The 14,379-nt window shown below is 44.9% G+C and overlaps 5 non-coding genes across 5 annotated transcripts; all 5 read left to right on the forward strand.

The window, feature by feature from the left end:
• The first annotated feature begins 1,976 nt into the window (after positions 1 to 1,976).
• On the forward strand, positions 1,977 to 2,058 carry trnal-aag (transfer RNA leucine (anticodon AAG)). The gene has a single exon. It is a non-coding gene; the product is annotated as a tRNA-Leu (tRNA).
• A 2,837-nt stretch (positions 2,059 to 4,895) lies between these two features.
• trnal-aag (transfer RNA leucine (anticodon AAG)) lies at positions 4,896 to 4,977 on the forward strand. The gene has a single exon. It is a non-coding gene; the product is annotated as a tRNA-Leu (tRNA).
• Positions 4,978 to 7,809: 2,832 nt separating this feature from the next.
• trnal-aag (transfer RNA leucine (anticodon AAG)) lies at positions 7,810 to 7,891 on the forward strand. The gene has a single exon. It is a non-coding gene; the product is annotated as a tRNA-Leu (tRNA).
• A 2,827-nt stretch (positions 7,892 to 10,718) lies between these two features.
• Positions 10,719 to 10,800, forward strand: trnal-aag (transfer RNA leucine (anticodon AAG)). Its single transcript has one exon. It is a non-coding gene; the product is annotated as a tRNA-Leu (tRNA).
• Positions 10,801 to 13,628: 2,828 nt separating this feature from the next.
• trnal-aag (transfer RNA leucine (anticodon AAG)) lies at positions 13,629 to 13,710 on the forward strand. The gene has a single exon. It is a non-coding gene; the product is annotated as a tRNA-Leu (tRNA).
• Positions 13,711 to 14,379: the final 669 nt, after the last annotated feature.

Here is a 14,379-nt window from a genome sequence, read left to right on the forward strand (position 1 = left end):
AACAGACTAAAGATTGTGCCACAGACTGCGACGACCAGCTCGGCTAAAAAGTTATCCTTTTAAAGCCGGTGTAAGCAACACAACGTTATTGGGCTACACCGGGTGAAAACAGATACTTCGGTGTATCTCGTCCATGCATACCACACAGCCAAAATTAAACAACTCCCATGAAACAACGAGCATTTGGAAACAGAAAGGTGAAAGGTAGAATGTCTTCAACTTTCAGTGTCGGATACCACTGAGCTGCAGCAGGGGCGGCTGTGGGCTTGTTTCTGTAGCATAGTGATCAGCACGTTCACCTTCCGCAAGATAGGTTCCCGCGGTCGAAACTGTTTTGTTCTTCATCTGCAGCCTTTTACATGGACAAGAACGGAGCTTTCCTGCTTGCTTTCCCATCTGCAAACCTGCCTTCGAATTTGCTTGAACAAATCTGCTCTCGTAGTGAAATGCAATGCATTTCCATTTGATTACTGTGCAGAGCATTGTAAAGATATTCTACAAACTGCTTCTGATCATGTGCCATTCAGTTTGAGAGTGTAGTTACCGATCCTTCCACGAAGAGCAATACTGCATTTGCATTCCTTGCTGAGGCGGCCCGGTTCAAAGACAGGGAAGAAGGTGATGCGCTGGTGTCACAGTGCACCACGGATTCCTGAACTATTCTGTCTGCCAAATGTACCCCAAAGTCGTATCTGAAAGGCCTCATTTGGAAGCTGTCTGTCGTTATTCAAAGTGCGAGAATTGGCACCAGAGGTCCTGAATCATGTTTTGGAGCAGTTCGCACGTTAGTGGCTCATTCAATCAGCAACAGCAATGAAAGAAATTGCACTCTCAGAGGAAGCTCTGGACCTGTGCTTTCAAAACTAGTATTAAGGTGCGCCCCGAGATCTAAGCCATGTTGGAATTTAAACGGAGGAATCGACAAAGAGGCTGCAGAATAACATCGCATCCTTTTGGTTTTCTTTAAATCACTGATGAGCAGGAAAATGTCAACGGGGAGAGCGACTGGGAAAGTGAGGCAGTTGCAGCTCTGGTGAAACTCCTTCTTTTTGAGTCACTCAGCAACAAGAGGCGTGAAGGTGACTCAGGCGTGAGAGCTCTTCACATCGAGAACAAAAAGCAATCAAGTGCAGTTAGCACCTCTCCCGGAGTGGAGGTGGGGTGAGATAATTAGCTTTTGATTTCAGTTACTATGTTCAAAAAACTGCCTTTTAAATTGAGGTGAACAGAAACTGCATTTCTAATAAGCACCATGGAATTTAGCAAGATTTATTGAGTCGCTTCTCGTTGATTCCCACGCAGGTTTCCAACTCAGTTGTATCGATGTGGCTCATGTCCAGGTGTGAACATCCCTGCAGCCAATTGCACGGTTTATGTAAAAGGCAAGGAAAGTGGCATCTCGAACTGGCCCCGAGGTCAGAGCATCCTCACACTGTGATCGGTCGTTCTCGGATTGTAATGCTACCTCCGCTTTTAGGCTGGAGAACATTCTTTGGGACTCTTATTCTGCAAAACAGACACAGTGACTGAAACTATGCTGCACGGTATGATGTGGAACACGGCCTGCTCAGCTTTGTGCATTTTCCCTGTAGTCCGGTGTGTTTCATGTTCCGTGTAAACGTGAAAGTTGTCCTGTTTCGAGCAATGGGTGAAATCATTTAGCAAAGCAAGAATCGAAATTGCAGTAATGTCAAGCAGTTCATGGTTATTTGACCAAATCATAAGCGAACATGTTTGCTCACGCACTCACAGATACATTTGTAGCTGAAAAGAGTCTGAGAAGATAGCCTCAGCTTACCATTGATTTTTATCCGGATTGATGAGCTATCATTATTTGTTGCGAAATTGATATTGTAGCCGGCACATCCAAGCAGCCGTGCGAGTCGGAGAGGAATCATGGAACCCATTTCACGTGACTTTCCATCTGTTGTCATGCAGGAGCTCAATTGGAAATGCAAGAAAATTGGGCGGCCGTTGGTAGTGTGGCCGAGCGGTCTAAGGCGCTGGATTAAGGCTCCAGTCTCGACAGGGGCGTGGGTTCGAATCCCACCACTGCCATTTCTACTGATCAGTTGCAACGACACAGCTTGTTAAAATGCTGTTTCCATTCCCGCTGTACTTCTGTTCACAAAACAATTTGATTTGCTTCCCGGGGAATTAAATGTGCAGTGGGAAAGTGCCAAATTGGCTATGCTGTCTTGATCGTGTTCGCCTCCCGCGTGGAAAATTGCAAACAGCTCTACTGTTGCTTTATGTTCCAAGCATGTTGAGATTTTACTGGAACCGAATGGAGACTGCTATTTCATCGCTGTTGTGAAACAAAGTCCTGCGGTGAGTCGATTCATCGTTACTTGGCTTTCTGACGAATGGGAAAATCGTTCCGATGAATTTTGATGTCGTATGTTATTGAATTTCTCCAATTTCCTTCGTTTCCGTCCCGGAGACACCGGAAGGGAAAGGTGATCTAATCGAGACTGTGATTGGTGAAATTCACTTTTTGTGGCCTATTCTTATTATGTTCTTTCTTTCTCTCTTTTCAGCATTGTCTGGGATATGGTGGTGCACTGAGGCTCAAGTATCATTGAAAGAGTAGTTTGGAATTGCCCTGATGTTAGTTGTGAGATTACTTTATGGCTCATGCGCTCGGAGTGTCTCACGTTTAGCATTCATGCTCACTGTATCTGAAAATGCATTTGGTTTGCCAGTTTTGTTTCTGTTGCGTGTCAAATGTTTTCTGTTTTGCGATTCGTTCAATACATTACGAATTAACAGGCTTTCTGAGATAATTTCCAGCTGCAAAAACTCCTCAACTGAGAATCTGGGAAAATTTCACAGAGTATGGTCAGTCGGAGCAAAAGTAAGGAAGTCCTTCGTTTCTGCAGTGTTTCACAATACTACCTTTCCAGTGAGCAGTCGAACAGACTAAAGATTGTGCCACAGACTGCGACGACCAGCTCGGCTAAAAAGTTATCCTTTTAAAGCCGGTGTAAGCAACACAACGTTATTGGGCTACACCGGGTGAAAACAGATACTTCGGTGTATCTCGTCCATGCATACCACACAGCCAAAATTAAACAACTCCCATGAAACAACGAGCATTTGGAAACAGAAAGGTGAAAGGTAGAATGTCTTCAACTTTCAGTGTCGGATACCACTGAGCTGCAGCAGGGGCGGCTGTGGGCTTGTTTCTGTAGCATAGTGATCAGCACGTTCACCTTCCGCAAGATAGGTTCCCGCGGTCGAAACTGTTTTGTTCTTCATCTGCAGCCTTTTACATGGACAAGAACGGAGCTTTCCTGCTTGCTTTCCCATCTGCAAACCTGCCTTCGAATTTGCTTGAACAAATCTGCTCTCGTAGTGAAATGCAATGCATTTCCATTTGATTACTGTGCAGAGCATTGTAAAGATATTCTACAAACTGCTTCTGATCATGTGCCATTCAGTTTGAGAGTGTAGTTACCGATCCTTCCACGAAGAGCAATACTGCATTTGCATTCCTTGCTGAGGCGGCCCGGTTCAAAGACAGGGAAGAAGGTGATGCGCTGGTGTCACAGTGCACCACGGATTCCTGAACTATTCTGTCTGCCAAATGTACCCCAAAGTCGTATCTGAAAGGCCTCATTTGGAAGCTGTCTGTCGTTATTCAAAGTGCGAGAATTGGCACCAGAGGTCCTGAATCATGTTTTGGAGCAGTTCGCACGTTAGTGGCTCATTCAATCAGCAACAGCAATGAAAGAAATTGCACTCTCAGAGGAAGCTCTGGACCTGTGCTTTCAAAGCTAGTATTAAGGTGCGCCCCGAGATCTAAGCCATGTTGGAATTTAAACGGAGGAATCGACAAAGAGGCTGCAGAATAACATCGCATCCTTTTGGTTTTCTTTAAATCACTGATGAGCAGGAAAATGTCAACGGGGAGAGCGACTGGGAAAGTGAGGCAGTTGCAGCTCTGGTGAAACTCCTTCTTTTTGAGTCACTCAGCAACAAGAGGCGTGAAGGTGACTCAGGCGTGAGAGCTCTTCACATCGAGAACAAAAAGCAATCAAGTGCAGTTAGCACCTCTCCCGGAGTGGAGGTGGGGTGAGATAATTAGCTTTTGATTTCAGTTACTATGTTCAAAAACTGCCTTTTAAATTGAGGTGAACAGAAACTGCATTTCTAATAAGCACCATGGAATTTAGCAAGATTTATTGAGTCGCTTCTCGTTGATTCCCACGCAGGTTTCCAACTCAGTTGTATCGATGTGGCTCATGTCCAGGTGTGAACATCCCTGCAGCCAATTGCACGGTTTATGTAAAAGGCAAGGAAAGTGGCATCTCGAACTGGCCCCGAGGTCAGAGCATCCTCACACTGTGATCGGTCGTTCTCGGATTGTAATGCTACCTCCGCTTTTAGGCTGGAGAACATTCTTTGGGACTCTTATTCTGCAAAACAGACACAGTGACTGAAACTATGCTGCACGGTATGATGTGGAACACGGCCTGCTCAGCTTTGTGCATTTTCCCTGTAGTCGGTGTGTTTCATGTTCCGTGTAAACGTGAAAGTTGTCCTGTTTCGAGCAATGGGTGAAATCATTTAGCAAAGCAAGAATCGAAATTGCAGTAATGTCAAGCAGTTCATGGTTATTTGACCAAATCATAAGCGAACATGTTTGCTCACGCACTCACAGATACATTTGTAGCTGAAAAGAGTCTGAGAAGATAGCCTCAGCTTACCATTGATTTTTATCCGGATTGATGAGCTATCATTATTTGTTGCGAAATTGATATTGTAGCCGGCACATCCAAGCAGCCGTGCGAGTCGGAGAGGAATCATGGAACCCATTTCACGTGACTTTCCATCTGTTGTCATGCAGGAGCTCAATTGGAAATGCAAGAAAATTGGGTGGGAGCGCAGCTGGTAGTGTGGCCGAGCGGTCTAAGGCGCTGGATTAAGGCTCCAGTCTCGACAGGGGCGTGGGTTCGAATCCCACCACTGCCATTTCTACTGATCAGTTGCAACGACACAGCTTGTTAAAATGCTGTTTCCATTCCCGCTGTACTTCTGTTCACAAAACAATTTGATTTGCTTCCCGGGGAATTAAATGTGTAGTGGGAAAGTGCCAAATTGGCTATGCTGTCTTGATCGTGTTCGCCTCCCGCGTGGAAAATTGCAAACAGCTCTACTGTTGCTTTATGTTCCAAGCATGTTGAGATTTTACTGGAACCGAATGGAGACTGCTATTTCATCGCTGTTGTGAAACAAAGTCCTGCGGGGAGTCGATTCATCGTTACTTGGCTTTCTGACGAATGGGAAAATCGTTCCGATGAATTTTGATGTCATATGTTATTGAATTTCTCCAATTTCCTTCGTTTCCGTCCCGGAGACACCGGAAGGGAAAGGTGATCTAATCGAGACTGTGATTGGTGAAATTCACTTTTTGTGGCCTATTCTTATTATGTTCTTTCTTTCTCTCTTTTCAGCATTGTCTGGGATATGGTGGTGCACTGAGGCTCAAGTATCATTGAAAGAGTAGTTTGGAATTGCCCTGATGTTAGTTGTGAGATTACTTTATGGCTCATGCGCTCGGAGTGTCTCACGTTTAGCATTCATGCTCACTGTATCTGAAAATGCATTTGGTTTGCCAGTTTTGTTTCTGTTGCGTGTCAAATGTTTTCTGTTTTGCGATTCGTTCAATACATTACGAATTAACAGGCTTTCTGAGATAATTTCCAGCTGCAAAAACTCCTCAACTGAGAATCTGGGAAAATTTCACAGAGTATGGTCAGTCGGAGCAAAAGTAAGGAAGTCCTTCGTTTCTGCAGTGTTTCACAATACTACCTTTCCAGTGAGCAGTCGAACAGACTAAAGATTGTGCCACAGACTGCGACGACCAGCTCGGCTAAAAAGTTATCCTTTTAAAGCCGGTGTAAGCAACACAACGTTATTGGGCTACACCGGGTGAAAACAGATACTTCGGTGTATCTCGTCCATGCATACCACACAGCCAAAATTAAACAACTCCATGAAACAACGAGCATTTGGAAACAGAAAGGTGAAAGGTAGAATGTCTTCAACTTTCAGTGTCGGATACCACTGAGCTGCAGCAGGGGCGGCTGTGGGCTTGTTTCTGTAGCATAGTGATCAGCACGTTCACCTTCCGCAAGATAGGTTCCCGCGGTCGAAACTGTTTTGTTCTTCATCTGCAGCCTTTTACATGGACAAGAACGGAGCTTTCCTGCTTGCTTTCCCATCTGCAAACCTGCCTTCGAATTTGCTTGAACAAATCTGCTCTCGTAGTGAAATGCAATGCATTTCCATTTGATTACTGTGCAGAGCATTGTAAAGATATTCTACAAACTGCTTCTGATCATGTGCCATTCAGTTTGAGAGTGTAGTTACCGATCCTTCCACGAAGAGCAATACTGCATTTGCATTCCTTGCTGAGGCGGCCCGGTTCAAAGACAGGGAAGAAGGTGATGCGCTGGTGTCACAGTGCACCACGGATTCCTGAACTATTCTGTCTGCCAAATGTACCCCAAAGTCGTATCTGAAAGGCCTCATTTGGAAGCTGTCTGTCGTTATTCAAAGTGCGAGAATTGGCACCAGAGGTCCTGAATCATGTTTTGGAGCAGTTCGCACGTTAGTGGCTCATTCAATCAGCAACAGCAATGAAAGAAATTGCACTCTCAGAGGAAGCTCTGGACCTGTGCTTTCAAAGCTAGTATTAAGGTGCGCCCCGAGATCTAAGCCATGTTGGAATTTAAACGGAGGAATCGACAAAGAGGCTGCAGAATAACATCGCATCCTTTTGGTTTTCTTTAAATCACTGATGAGCAGGAAAATGTCAACGGGGAGAGCGTCTGGGATAGTGAGGCAGTTGCAGCTCTGGTGAAACTCCTTCTTTTTGAGTCACTCAGCAACAAGAGGCGTGAAGGTGACTCAGGCGTGAGAGCTCTTCACATCGAGAACAAAAAGCAATCAAGTGCAGTTAGCACCTCTCCCGGAGTGGAGGTGGGGTGAGATAATTAGCTTTTGATTTCAGTTACTATGTTCAAAAACTGCCTTTTAAATTGAGGTGAACAGAAACTGCATTTCTAATAAGCACCATGGAATTTAGCAAGATTTATTGAGTCGCTTCTCGTTGATTCCCACGCAGGTTTCCAACTCAGTTGTATCGATGTGGCTCATGTCCAGGTGTGAACATCCCTGCAGCCAATTGCACGGTTTATGTAAAAGGCAAGGAAAGTGGCATCTCGAACTGGCCCCGAGGTCAGAGCATCCTCACACTGTGATCGGTCGTTCTCGGATTGTAATGCTACCTCCGCTTTTAGGCTGGAGAACATTCTTTGGGACTCTTATTCTGCAAAACAGACACAGTGACTGAAACTATGCTGCACGGTATGATGTGGAACACGGCCTGCTCAGCTTTGTGCATTTTCCCTGTAGTCCGGTGTGTTTCATGTTCCGTGTAAACGTGAAAGTTGTCCTGTTTCGAGCAATGGGTGAAATCATTTAGCAAAGCAAGAATCGAAATTGCAGTAATGTCAAGCAGTTCATGGTTATTTGACCAAATCATAAGCGAACATGTTTGCTCACGCACTCACAGATACATTTGTAGCTGAAAAGAGTCTGAGAAGATAGCCTCAGCTTACCATTGATTTTTATCCGGATTGATGAGCTATCATTATTTGTTGCGAAATTGATATTGTAGCCGGCACATCCAAGCAGCCGTGCGAGTCGGAGAGGAATCATGGAACCCATTTCACGTGACTTTCCATCTGTTGTCATGCAGGAGCTCAATTGGAAATGCAAGAAAATTGGGCGGCAGTTGGTAGTGTGGCCGAGCGGTCTAAGGCGCTGGATTAAGGCTCCAGTCTCGACAGGGGCGTGGGTTCGAATCCCACCACTGCCATTTCTACTGATCAGTTGCAACGACACAGCTTGTTAAAATGCTGTTTCCATTCCCGCTGTACTTCTGTTCACAAAACAATTTGATTTGCTTCCCGGGGAATTAAATGTGTAGTGGGAAAGTGCCAAATTGGCTATGCTGTCTTGATCGTGTTCGCCTCCCGCGTGGAAAATTGCAAACAGCTCTACTGTTGCTTTATGTTCCAAGCATGTTGAGATTTTACTGGAACCGAATGGAGACTGCTATTTCATCGCTGTTGTGAAACAAAGTCCTGCGGTGAGTCGATTCATCGTTACTTGGCTTTCTGACGAATGGGAAAATCGTTCCGATGAATTTTGATGTCGTATGTTATTGAATTTCTCCAATTTCCTTCGTTTCCGTCCGGAGACACCGGAAGGGAAAGGTGATCTAATCGAGACTGTGATTGGTGAAATTCACTTTTTGTGGCCTATTCTTATTATGTTCTTTCTTTCTCTCTTTTCAGCATTGTCTGGGATATGGTGGTGCACTGAGGCTCAAGTATCATTGAAAGAGTAGTTTGGAATTGCCCTGATGTTAGTTGTGAGATTACTTTATGGCTCATGCGCTCGGAGTGTCTCACGTTTAGCATTCATGCTCACTGTATCTGAAAATGCATTTGGTTTGCCAGTTTTGTTTCTGTTGCGTGTCAAATGTTTTCTGTTTTGCGATTCGTTCAATACATTACGAATTAACAGGCTTTCTGAGATAATTTCCAGCTGCAAAAACTCCTCAACTGAGAATCTGGGAAAATTTCACAGAGTATGGTCAGTCGGAGCAAAAGTAAGGAAGTCCTTCGTTTCTGCAGTGTTTCACAATACTACAGTGAGCAGTCGAACAGACTAAAGATTGTGCCACAGACTGCGACGGCCAGCTCGGCTAAAAAGTTATCCTTTTAAAGCCGGTGTAAGCAACACAACGTTATTGGGCTACACCGGGTGAAAACAGATACTTCGGTGTATCTCGTCCATGCATACCACACAGCCAAAATTAAACAACTCCCATGAAACAACGAGCATTTGGAAACAGAAAGGTGAAAGGTAGAATGTCTTCAACTTTCAGTGTCGGATACCACTGAGCTGCAGCAGGGGCGGCTGTGGGCTTGTTTCTGTAGCATAGTGATCAGCACGTTCACCTTCCGCAAGATAGGTTCCCGCGGTCGAAACTGTTTTGTTCTTCATCTGCAGCCTTTTACATGGACAAGAACGGAGCTTTCCTGCTTGCTTTCCCATCTGCAAACCTGCCTTCGAATTTGCTTGAACAAATCTGCTCTCGTAGTGAAATGCAATGCATTTCCATTTGATTACTGTGCAGAGCATTGTAAAGATATTCTACAAACTGCTTCTGATCATGTGCCATTCAGTTTGAGAGTGTAGTTACCGATCCTTCCACGAAGAGCAATACTGCATTTGCATTCCTTGCTGAGGCGGCCCGGTTCAAAGACAGGGAAGAAGGTGATGCGCTGGTGTCACAGTGCACCACGGATTCCTGAACTATTCTGTCTGCCAAATGTACCCCAAAGTCGTATCTGAAAGGCCTCATTTGGAAGCTGTCTGTCGTTATTCAAAGTGCGAGAATTGGCACCAGAGGTCCTGAATCATGTTTTGGAGCAGTTCGCACGTTAGTGGCTCATTCAATCAGCAACAGCAATGAAAGAAATTGCACTCTCAGAGGAAGCTCTGGACCTGTGCTTTCAAAGCTAGTATTAAGGTGCGCCCCGAGATCTAAGCCATGTTGGAATTTAAACGGAGGAATCGACAAAGAGGCTGCAGAATAACATCGCATCCTTTTGGTTTTTCTTTAAATCACTGATGAGCAGGAAAATGTCAACGGGGAGAGCGACTGGGAAAGTGAGGCAGTTGCAGCTCTGGTGAAACTCCTTCTTTTTGAGTCACTCAGCAACAAGAAGCGTGAAGGTGACTCAGGCGTGAGAGCTCTTCACATCGAGAACAAAAAGCAATCAAGTGCAGTTAGCACCTCTCCCGGAGTGGAGGTGGGGTGAGATAATTAGCTTTTGATTTCAGTTACTATGTTCAAAAACTGCCTTTTAAATTGAGGTGAACAGAAACTGCATTTCTAATAAGCACCATGGAATTTAGCAAGATTTATTGAGTCGCTTCTCGTTGATTCCCACGCAGGTTTCCAACTCAGTTGTATCGATGTGGCTCATGTCCAGGTGTGAACATCCCTGCAGCCAATTGCACGGTTTATGTAAAAGGCAAGGAAAGTGGCATCTCGAACTGGCCCCGAGGTCAGAGCATCCTCACACTGTGATCGGTCGTTCTCGGATTGTAATGCTACCTCCGCTTTTAGGCTGGAGAACATTCTTTGGGACTCTTATTCTGCAAAACAGACACAGTGACTGAAACTATGCTGCACGGTATGATGTGGAACACGGCCTGCTCAGCTTTGTGCATTTTCCCTGTAGTCCGGTGTGTTTCATGTTCCGTGTAAACGTGAAAGTTGTCCTGTTTCGAGCAATGGGTGAAATCATTTAGCAAAGCAAGAATCGAAATTGCAGTAATGTCAAGCAGTTCATGGTTATTTGACCAAATCATAAGCGAACATGTTTGCTCACGCACTCACAGATACATTTGTAGCTGAAAAGAGTCTGAGAAGATAGCCTCAGCTTACCATTGATTTTTATCCGGATTGATGAGCTATCATTATTTGTTGCGAAATTGATATTGTAGCCGGCACATCCAAGCAGCCGTGCGAGTCGGAGAGGAATCATGGAACCCATTTCACGTGACTTTCCATCTGTTGTCATGCAGGAGCTCAATTGGAAATGCAAGAAAATTGGGCGGCCGTTGGTAGTGTGGCCGAGCGGTCTAAGGCGCTGGATTAAGGCTCCAGTCTCGACAGGGGCGTGGGTTCGAATCCCACCACTGCCATTTCTACTGATCAGTTGCAACGACACAGCTTGTTAAAATGCTGTTTCCATTCCCGCTGTACTTCTGTTCACAAAACAATTTGATTTGCTTCCCGGGGAATTAAATGTGTAGTGGGAAAGTGCCAAATTGGCTATGCTGTCTTGATCGTGTTCGCCTCCCGCGTGGAAAATTGCAAACAGCTCTACTGTTGCTTTATGTTCCAAGCATGTTGAGATTTTACTGGAACCGAATGGAGACTGCTATTTCATCGCTGTTGTGAAACAAAGTCCTGCGGTGAGTCGATTCATCGTTACTAGGATTTCTGACGAATGGGAAAATCGTTCCGATGAATTTTGATGTCATATGTTATTGAATTTCTCCAATTTCCTTCGTTTCCGTCCCGGAGACACCGGAAGGGAAAGGTGATCTAATCGAGACTGTGATTGGTGAAATTCACTTTTTGTGGCCTATTCTTATTATGTTCTTTCTTTCTCTCTTTTCAGCATTGTCTGGGATATGGTGGTGCACTGAGGCTCATGTATCATTGAAAGAGTAGTTTGGAATTGCCCTGATGTTAGTTGTGAGATTACTTTATGGCTCATGCGCTCGGAGTGTCTCACGTTTAGCATTCATGCTCACTGTATCTGAAAATGCATTTGGTTTGCCAGTTTTGTTTCTGTTGCGTGTCAAATGTTTTCTGTTTTGCGATTCGTTCAATACATTACGAATTAACAGGCTTTCTGAGATAATTTCCAGCTGCAAAAACTCCTCAACTGAGAATCTGGGAAAATTTCACAGAGTATGGTCAGTCGGAGCAAAAGTAAGGAAGTCCTTCGTTTCTGCAGTGTTTCACAATACTACAGTGAGCAGTCGAACAGACTAAAGATTGTGCCACAGACTGCGACGGCCAGCTCGGCTAAAAAGTTATCCTTTTAAAGCCGGTGTAAGCAACACAACGTTATTGGGCTACACCGGGTGAAAACAGATACTTCGGTGTATCTCGTCCATGCATACCACACAGCCAAAATTAAACAACTCCCATGAAACAACGAGCATTTGGAAACAGAAAGGTGAAAGGTAGAATGTCTTCAACTTTCAGTGTCGGATACCACTGAGCTGCAGCAGGGGCGGCTGTGGGCTTGTTTCTGTAGCATAGTGATCAGCACGTTCACCTTCCGCAAGATAGGTTCCCGCGGTCGAAACTGTTTTGTTCTTCATCTGCAGCCTTTTACATGGACAAGAACGGAGCTTTCCTGCTTGCTTTCCCATCTGCAAACCTGCCTTCGAATTTGCTTGAACAAATCTGCTCTCGTAGTGAAATGCAATGCATTTCATTTGATTACTGTGCAGAGCATTGTAAAGATATTCTACAAACTGCTTCTGATCATGTGCCATTCAGTTTGAGAGTGTAGTTACCGATCCTTCCACGAAGAGCAATACTGCATTTGCATTCCTTGCTGAGGCGGCCCGGTTCAAAGACAGGGAAGAAGGTGATGCGCTGGTGTCACAGTGCACCACGGATTCCTGAACTATTCTGTCTGCCAAATGTACCCCAAAGTCGTATCTGAAAGGCCTCATTTGGAAGCTGTCTGTCGTTATTCAAAGTGCGAGAATTGGCACCAGAGGTCCTGAATCATGTTTTGGAGCAGTTCGCACGTTAGTGGCTCATTCAATCAGCAACAGCAATGAAAGAAATTGCACTCTCAGAGGAAGCTCTGGACCTGTGCTTTCAAAGCTAGTATTAAGGTGCGCCCCGAGATCTAAGCCATGTTGGAATTTAAACGGAGGAATCGACAAAGAGGCTGCAGAATAACATCGCATCCTTTTGGTTTTCTTTAAATCACTGATGAGCAGGAAAATGTCAACGGGGAGAGCGACTGGGAAAGTGAGGCAGTTGCAGCTCTGGTGAAACTCCTTCTTTTTGAGTCACTCAGCAACAAGAGGCGTGAAGGTGACTCAGGCGTGAGAGCTCTTCACATCGAGAACAAAAAGCAATCAAGTGCAGTTAGCACCTCTCCCGGAGTGGAGGTGGGGTGAGATAATTAGCTTTTGATTTCAGTTACTATGTTCAAAAACTGCCTTTTAAATTGAGGTGAACAGAAACTGCATTTCTAATAAGCACCATGGAATTTAGCAAGATTTATTGAGTCGCTTCTCGTTGATTCCCACGCAGGTTTCCAACTCAGTTGTATCGATGTGGCTCATGTCCAGGTGTGAACATCCCTGCAGCCAATTGCACGGTTTATGTAAAAGCAAGGAAAGTGGCATCTCGAACTGGCCCCGAGGTCAGAGCATCCTCACACTGTGATCGGTCGTTCTCGGATTGTAATGCTACCTCCGCTTTTAGGCTGGAGAACATTCTTTGGGACTCTTATTCTGCAAAACAGACACAGTGACTGAAACTATGCTGCACGGTATGATGTGGAACACGGCCTGCTCAGCTTTGTGCATTTTCCCTGTAGTCCGGTGTGTTTCATGTTCCGTGTAAACGTGAAAGTTGTCCTGTTTCGAGCAATGGGTGAAATCATTTAGCAAAGCAAGAATCGAAATTGCAGTAATGTCAAGCAGTTCATGGTTATTTGACCAAAATCATAAGCGAACATGTTTGCTCACGCACTCACAGATACATTTGTAGCTGAAAAGAGTCTGAGAAGATAGCCTCAGCTTACCATTGATTTTTATCCGGATTGATGAGCTATCATTATTTGTTGCGAAATTGATATTGTAGCCGGCACATCCAAGCAGCCGTGCGAGTCGGAGAGGAATCATGGAACCCATTTCCACGTGACTTTCCATCTGTTGTCATGCAGGAGCTCAATTGGAAATGCAAAGAAAATGGGGCGGCCGTTGGTAGTGTGGCCGAGCGGTCTAAGGCGCTGGATTAAGGCTCCAGTCTCGACAGGGGCGTGGGTTCGAATCCCACCACTGCCATTTCTACTGATCAGTTGCAACGGACAGCTTGTTAAAATGCTGTTTCCATTCCCGCTGTACTTCTGTTCACAAAACAATTTGATTTGCTTCCCGGGAATTAAATGTGTAGTGGGAAAGTGCCAAATTGGCTATGCTGTCTTGATCGTGTTCGCCTCCCGCGTGGAAAATTGCAAACAGCTCTACTGTTGCTTTATGTTCCAAGCATGTTGAGATTTTACTGGAACCGAATGGAGACTGCTATTTCATCGCTGTTGTGAAACAAAGTCCTGCGGTGAGTCGATTCATCGTTACTTGGCTTTCTGACGAATGGGAAAATCGTTCCGATGAATTTTGATGTCATATGTTATTGAATTTCTCCAATTTCCTTCGTTTCCGTCCCGGAGACACCGGAAGGGAAAGGTGATCTAATCGAGACTGTGATTGGTGAAATTCACTTTTTGTGGCCTATTCTTATTATGTTCTTTCTTTCTCTCTTTTCAGCATTGTCTGGGATATGGTGGTGCACTGAGGCTCAAGTATCATTGAAAGAGTAGTTTGGAATTGCCCTGATGTTAGTTGTGAGATTACTTTATGGCTCATGCGCTCGGAGTGTCTCACGTTTAGCATTCATGCTCACTGTATCTGAAAATGCATTTGGTTTGCCAGTTTTGTTTCTGTTGCGTGTCAAAT

The sequence above is a fragment of the Hemiscyllium ocellatum genome, unplaced genomic scaffold (genome assembly GCF_020745735.1).
Source record: "Hemiscyllium ocellatum isolate sHemOce1 unplaced genomic scaffold, sHemOce1.pat.X.cur. scaffold_1787_pat_ctg1, whole genome shotgun sequence".
Lineage (NCBI taxonomy): Eukaryota > Metazoa > Chordata > Chondrichthyes > Orectolobiformes > Hemiscylliidae > Hemiscyllium > Hemiscyllium ocellatum.